Below are 7,851 nucleotides of genomic sequence, written 5' to 3' on the forward strand. Positions count from 1 at the left end.
TCCCTCGCTGAAGGGAAACGAGCAGCCGACGAGTAGATTACGAGTAGATTACGAGTAGACGACGAGAAGAAGAAGAATCGAGATCACGGGATTTAATGATAATCCAATTTACACTCTCTCTTCGAGTTAATGGTTCGGGATGAATAAATTACGGGCTAATCTCCGATCGAACCCGGGGACAATGACAGACTTCTAGAGCGCTTTTGTGAGAGTGAGTGAGTGAGTGAGTGAGTGAGTGAGTGAGTGAGTGAGTGAGTGAGTGAGAGAGAGAGAGAGAGAGAGAGAGAGAGAGAGAGAGAGAGAGAGAGAGAGAGAGAGAGAGAGAGAGAGAGAGAGGAGAGAGAGAGGTATCACGTCCGATTCGTAATGTTACGATTTACGGTTCCCTTTCGTAATGCTTTTCGTTCTGTTTTCGTGCAAGCGTTCGAATTTATATTTGTATTTATATTTGTATTTTTCGCGTTTTACCAATGTTTGCATTTTTATTTTTTTGTGTTTGTTTTGTTTTGTTTTGTGCGTGTGTGTTTGTATCGATTTTTATATTCCACTTTCCGTGTTTGTATCTATTTCTGTATTTTTATATTCGTGTCTGAATTTTATTTTTGTACTATCCTGCATTTCTATTTTGTTCACGAGCTAAAAACTCCTTTGCAAAACAGGAGTCGTATAGATCACGCTGAAATAAGGGGGAGGAGGAGGGGGGGGGGGAGATTAAACCTTATCAATCACATGTCTTTGATTCGTCCTTCTCTTCTCTCTCCATTCCCATTCTCTTTCCGCCTTACCTTTTCTCACACATCTTTCCCATCTTTACTCCCGCTATTCCCTTCCTTTCCCTTTCTCCAGATTTCTGCCTTCTCTCCCCTTCGAAATGAAGACGAAGACGACGCATTTTAACCTCTTTACAATCTATTCTACTTCAGTAATACATCCGCATCCTATTTTAATAAACAAAGTTAATGCTAGCAATGTAAAACAAAAGAAATATATATATAATAAAGATTCTGAATGTGAAGCATGAAACACTGCACTGAAAATCCTCCCAGGCCGCCTAGACTGCACTCCATCAGGCAAATTAAAAGATCGCCGTAGCTCTCTCTTTCTCTTTCTCTTTCTCTTTCTCTTTCTCTCTCTCTCTCTCTCTGTATGCGCGCGCGCACCTGCGTTTTCACTCCCTTCACTTTTATCAAAATCTATGTGTAGTTTTCGCAATTAAGTTACAAGATTCAATAAACTATATATATGTACAATATATGTAGACAGACAGACAGAAACGTACATCCTGAAGCACGCACACGCACATACACCCCCCCACACACACACACAAGCAATCAACTCGTGCAAACTTATGGTTCATCGTAAACTGCAGCCTCTAACGTAGTAACAGTAAGTTCTCATTACAGTACTATCATAAATATTTAAGTTTAATACTTATCCTTGCTTCATATTACCGACTGTAAGGCCTCTGATCTTTACTATACCACCGGGTACTCGGGCTTAAAGCTGGAGAGGGATATGGGGAAGGAAAGAGGAGGGAAAGACACGGAAAGAGGAGGGAAAGACACGGAAAGAGGAGGGAAAGAGAAGGGAAAGAGGAAGAAGAAGAAGAGGAAGAGGAGGAGGAGGAATAGGAGGAGGAGGAGGAGTAGGAGGAGAAAATAAAAGGATGGAGAGGAAGAAGAGTAAAAAGAAGGGGAAAGAGGAGGAATAATAATAAGAGAAAGAGTAAGAGTGCGAGGAAGAAAAGACAACTCTTGAAAGCAATCTAGAAGCCCCACAAAAGAAATGACTAAAGACACACCCACCACAACTACCGGAAACAAATACAAACAGAACCAGAACGAAGACGAGAAAAGAAAACACACAAAAAAAATAAATAAAAAATCACACGAGAAAGAACGAATGAACGGAGAAAACAGAAAAGAACGATAATATTCGATCTTAATTACAGTTCGGAGGAAGGAAAGAAATAAAAGATAATTTTACGACTCATGCTCATTACTTCGTATTCGCCGGAGGACTCGGAGTGGGAGGGACGGGGGGGGGGGTGTAGACGTTGATTAGTACGATTAAGCTATAACACCTGGACAAGACTTTGCACAGGTGAGGTTACAGCAGTCGAAATCTAGCCTATAATCATAAAAGCTCACGCAACTTCTTATAAGCACATTTTCATACTTTCAAGATAATAAATTATCATCATCAATCATTCTCCCCCTCTCCCTCTCTATCTCTCCCTTTCCCTCTCCCTCTCCCTCCGTCTCTCCCGCTCTCCCTCCCTCTCCCTCACCCCCTCCTTTCCCCTTTCTCCCGCAACACCCCCACTCTCACCCTACCATAACCCCTCTCCCCTTTAACCCTCCCCTTAGCAACCCCAACCCCGTGGAGACAAGCTGGCAAACATGGCGTCTACGCAAGAGATTTCCCGGTCAGAGTTTGCTCTCCGTCTTCCAGCCGCAGACGCACTTTTCATCCCTTTCTTTTTTCTTAACACACATACATACATACATACATACATAGACACACACACACACACACACACACACACAAACAGACACACGAAAATTCAACATACACATACATACATACATACATACATACATACATACAGACATTCATTTGCATACGCCGGAAGTCCGGAGGGTAGGGGGGGGCGGTGTCTGTGTACAGTGGGAGGGTAGGGGGGACGGTAGGGAGAGGGAAGGAGAGAGGAGGCGAGGGGTTGAGGAGGGGAGGGGTTGAGGAGGGGAGGGGAGGGGTTGAGGAGGGGGAGGATTCTAGCGTTTCGCATCGAGTCTGTTTAATCAGGTGTGTACGAGTAAGAGTTCAAAACACAAGGGTGACCTTAGCATCATCACCTTTATCGTCTCTAATAATCGGCTTATTACAAGCGTAAACAAAGAGAAAAGAACCAATGGCATTCAATTAATCACGCCACTATCTATACTCTTTTTCTACTCGCTGCAGTCACAGGACACTTAAACACTATTCTTCTTAAATTTATTGAAGTCTCTCAAACAGCCTTCTCCCACGACAACATACTTTAGTCTACCCGTACCTACTTTTATTACTTACGCCATCACCACCCACCTACCCTTCGCCTGGGAAAATCTACTTCTCGTATCTACCCACCCTCCCTCGACCAACCATTGCCCACCCACTAGCATCCCCTTCTACTACCCCCTCTTATATATTCGTCCTACGCCCACTCACCCACCCACCCACCCACCCGTCAGCCCACCCCGCCCACCTCCCACGACAAAAATGACCCACAGTATCAAATATCCATCAACTGAGCAGACAGACGGAATCCTCTACTTTATAGGCTTACGAGCCATTGTAGGCCTACCTAACCTTTCGCCTGCCCTCCCCCCTCTCCCTCCCTTCCCCCTTAATTCCCAGCTCCTCCTCCTACTTCTACTCCTACCCCTACCCTTCCCATCTCCCTACCTTCCCCCTACCCCTTCCCCGTCCCCCCCTACCCTCCCTACCACAGTCTCCCCCCACCCCCTTTCCCTTAATCGCTTAACCCGGCGGCCAAAGATTAAGCGTCGAGTGAGTCGAACAAATAGTAATAATTCATAAGACGAGAAATCGGACACACACACAAAGGAGGGGAGGGGGGGAGGGGAAGGAGGAAGGGGAAGGGAGAGGGAAGGAGGAGGGGGGAAGGGAGAGGGAAAGAGGAGGGGAAGGGAGAGGGAAGGAGGAGGGGGGGGGGGGAGAGAATGAGAGAGAAGCGAAGGGAGGGAAAGAGGAGTTATGGTGAGGGACAAAGACGATAGAAGATAAGAGAGAGAGAGAGAAGGAAGGAAGGAAACGGGGGAAGGGGAAAGAAAAGGAAAGGGGGGAGGGAAGAGCAGGGGGAAAGGAAAGGAAAGGAAAGGAATAGGAAAGGGGGAAGGGATAGGAGAGAAGGGAGAGAAGGGAGAGGAAAAGAAAAAGAAAGAGCGATAGAGAAGGAGAGATACAAGAGAACACAGGGCAGGGAGAGTAAGGAAGGGGGGGGGGGGAAAGGTCACGATGGTGGAAGAGAAGGGGGGGGGGTAGGGAGAGGTTAGCGGGGTTAGCAGGTTAGGCCGACCGACAAGATGGCTTTCCAACCTTCTCCCCTCCACCCCTCTTCCCTCATTCACTTTACACCCTCCGCTCCACCTCCCTCCTCCATTTAAAACTTCCTTCTTCCACTTTCTTCCCTCCATCTCCCTCCCTCCACCCATCCCACCTCTTCTTCCCACCCCCACCCACCTTCCTTTCCTTCTTTCCTCACCTCCTCTCCACTTCCCTCTTCCCTCCCTCCCTCCCTCCCTCCCTCTATCCATCCATCCACCCCTCCTTCCCTCCTCTCCACTTCCCTAGACGCCGGCAAGACGAGAGGTAAACAACCAGAACCGACCCCCTCCTTCTCCCCCACTAAGCTTATAATGAATACATCAAAACCACAATTATAAATAGTGCAAAATCCAGCATACCAAAAAATACCTATTCACTTAGCACAACCGCCCGCCTTAATTCGCACATTCAAATCGTATTAACGCTGAACAACAACACACCAGGCCATCACAACATGAAATTAAACTGTCAGTAATCCCAACATTAGACTCAGCCCCCCCGCATTCCCTCTCCTCCCCCTTCCCCTCCCCCTCCCCTCGTCTCCATCGCCCTTCCCCTCCCCTACTCTCCTCTCCATCTCCCTTCCCTCCTCTCACCCACCCTCCCTCCCTCCCTGCCTAACCCTCCTCTCCCCTTCCCTCCCTCACCCCCTACGGCCCAAAACCCGGATTCTCTGGGTAACATCAAGACCCCCCCCACCACTACTCCTACCCCTACCCACTAACAGTACCCCTACCCGTACCTAATACTCGTCCACATAGCAAATATATACAGGATCCGACAGGGAAATATACGAGAGAGAGAGAGAGAGAGAGAGAGAGAGAGAGAGAGAGAGAGAGAGAGAGAGAGAGAGAGAGAGAGAGAGAGAGAGAGAGAGAGAGAGAGAGAGAGAGACAGATAGAGAGAGAGAGAGACAGACAGATAGAGAGAGAGAGAGAGAGACAGATAGAGAGAGAGAGAGAGAGACAGAAGAGAGAGAGAGAGACAGATAGAGAGAGAGAGACAGATAGAGAGAGAGAGAAGACGGAGAAGAAGAGAGAGAGGAAAGGAGAGAAAGAGAGGAGAAAGAGGAAGAAAGAGAGAAAGAGAGAGAGAGAGAGAGAAAGAGAGAGAAGAAAAGAGAGGAAAAAAAGAGAGAAGAGAGAGAAGAGAGAGAGAAGAAGAGAGAGAGAGAGAGAGAGAGAGAGAGAGAGAGAGAGAGAGAGAGAGAAGAGAGAGAGAGAGAGAGAGAGAGAGAGAGAGAGAGAGAGAAATACAAAATAAGAAAGAAAGAGAAAAAGAAAAATACAAAATATAGCCTACATATGCATCAGCGTCACTCAAGAAAAAAAGAAGACTTCACTCTCCATAAAAAAACACACGCAAGAAAAACTAAAACAAACAAAATATAAACAGATATAAACAAAAAACCTCCGCCTCATTTCGCCCGCTTCACAACAAAAACACAAAAACGTAAACAAAGAAGATCCTCTCAGCGCACAACAGAAAAAAATTGTCCAACACATTTTTGCGAGAAAAAAATAAGAGTAAGGATAAAAAATGGGAGAAAGAAGGTGATGGAGGATCATAAAAGATTAATGATTGAAAACTCCCGAGCCGAGAAAGGAGAAGGGAGAGAGAGGAGAGGAGAGAAAAGAGAGAGAGAGAGGAGAGAAAAGAGAGAGAGAGGAGAGGAGAGGAGAGGAGAGAGAGGAGAGGAGAGGAGAGAAGAGAGAGAGAGGAGGAGAGGAGAGGGGAGAAGAGGAGACAGAGAAGATAACTATAACAGACAAACAAGCCAAAGGTGGGAACCCCACATGTCGACACTTCCGGTGGGGCGCAGGTGTGTGTGGATTATATATATATATATATATATATATATATATATATATATATATATATATATATATATATATATATATATATATATATATATATATATGAGAGATGAGAGAGAGAGGAGAGAGAGAGAGAGAGAGAGAGAGAGAGAGAGAGAGAGAGAGAGAGAGAGAGAGAGAGAGAGAGAGAGAGAGAGATGGGGGGGAGAGGGGATGCTGCGAAACTTCATTCAATAAATAGAAAAAAAAACAGAAGAAACAACATGAAAAAAGAGAGATAGAGAGAAAGAGAAAAAGAAGAGAAACAGAGAAAGAGCAGAGTAGCGTTGAGCACCGATAAATCCCACCGGACCCGCCCCTTGGCGACACGTCTCCCACCTCACGCCGCCTTCGGACAGGTCTGAAACGTGCCCCTGATTATCTGTTCCAATCAAATTACGTAATTGTAACCCACCACCACCACCAACACCACCAACACAAACAACACCAACATCAACACCACCAACAACAACACCAACATCAACACCAACACCACACCACCACCATCACCAACAACCATCATCCTGAATTCAATATAAGAAACAGTAAACAAAGGAATCACGAAGTAAAACCACCACCACCAACCCCGGCATCTGACGCTCACCTGGAGAGCTTATCTTCGACCTTTCCGGCCGCCTCCCGGAATTTACGTCCGAGGTGCCCGATGTCTATACCCACACCTTGCCTTATGTTTCAAGACTTTTAAATTAATCGAAATATTAACAGTTTACAAGTATAGGCCAACCTGACGTACGTATACATACATACATACATACATACATACATACATACATACACACACACACACACTATACACTACTGTGGGTGAACTTCATTGTACGTATTACTGTAGTTAATGTGTGATGTGTCATCAACACACAGTGCACATGATCACACGACACACACACACCCACCACATAGTATACCTTGTGAAAACTGTAACATCCTGTGTACACATACATACGCACACATCCAAACTGTACCTTTACTGTACCTCCTCCTACCCTTGAAAACGACTCCAACACCAAAGCAAATTCAGCTCGGCGGTACGTACCTGCGGAAGAAAAGATAAAAGACAAAATTAGTTACGTGTTCGAACACATTAAAGTTGGCATTAAAAAAAAAGGGGGGGGATAAATAAAAAAGAAACAAATTATAAACAAAGAACCTAGTGGTCTCAAACTTACAAACCCAATAAAAACAAAAAAACAAAAATATATGAAATTATCTATCTGCGGCAAGGAATTACAAGGAAATTGCAAAAATAACAGACAATCCCCGCCCACACACCCCACCCTCACCCCCATTACCCCCCCCCCCCTCCTACCACGGATATTTCTTACCGAGCGTGAAATAAGCTGTAGCGTTCACCTGTCCAAAAATATTGAGGATATTATTTTTAGAGACAAGAATAAAACCGGTTCTTTTCATTATCGGAAAGGAAAACAATAAGATTACCTTGAGGGCCAACACTTAAAAAAATATATTTTTTTTCGAACTTGTATAAAAAAAAAAATAAACTATCAGGTCCCAGACACGACGACGGCGACGATTACATGTAAACAAATTTCCAAAAATACATACAAACAAACAAAAAACAAACAAACAAAACAGAGAGAACCCCCGAAACACAAAAACACCCCCCAAAATCCGCGGGGCATATCCTCGAGGCGCAACACCGCCAGCCAAGAGATATAAATGACCCTGAATCAGCCTGCGCCCCAAGGTCCGGCGCGGCGTGATTTCAACACGACGCCGCGCGAGCTATATACACAGGTGTGTTATTTCTGAACGCTTTCTCAAGGCCCCGCCCCGCGCGCGCGTCCAGGGGACTTAATTAATCAATGGCAGCGAGGAACGAGTGTTCTTTGATCTACGAAAT

This window comes from Penaeus monodon, chromosome 35 (assembly GCF_015228065.2).
Source record: "Penaeus monodon isolate SGIC_2016 chromosome 35, NSTDA_Pmon_1, whole genome shotgun sequence".
In the NCBI taxonomy this organism is placed as follows: domain Eukaryota; kingdom Metazoa; phylum Arthropoda; class Malacostraca; order Decapoda; family Penaeidae; genus Penaeus; species Penaeus monodon.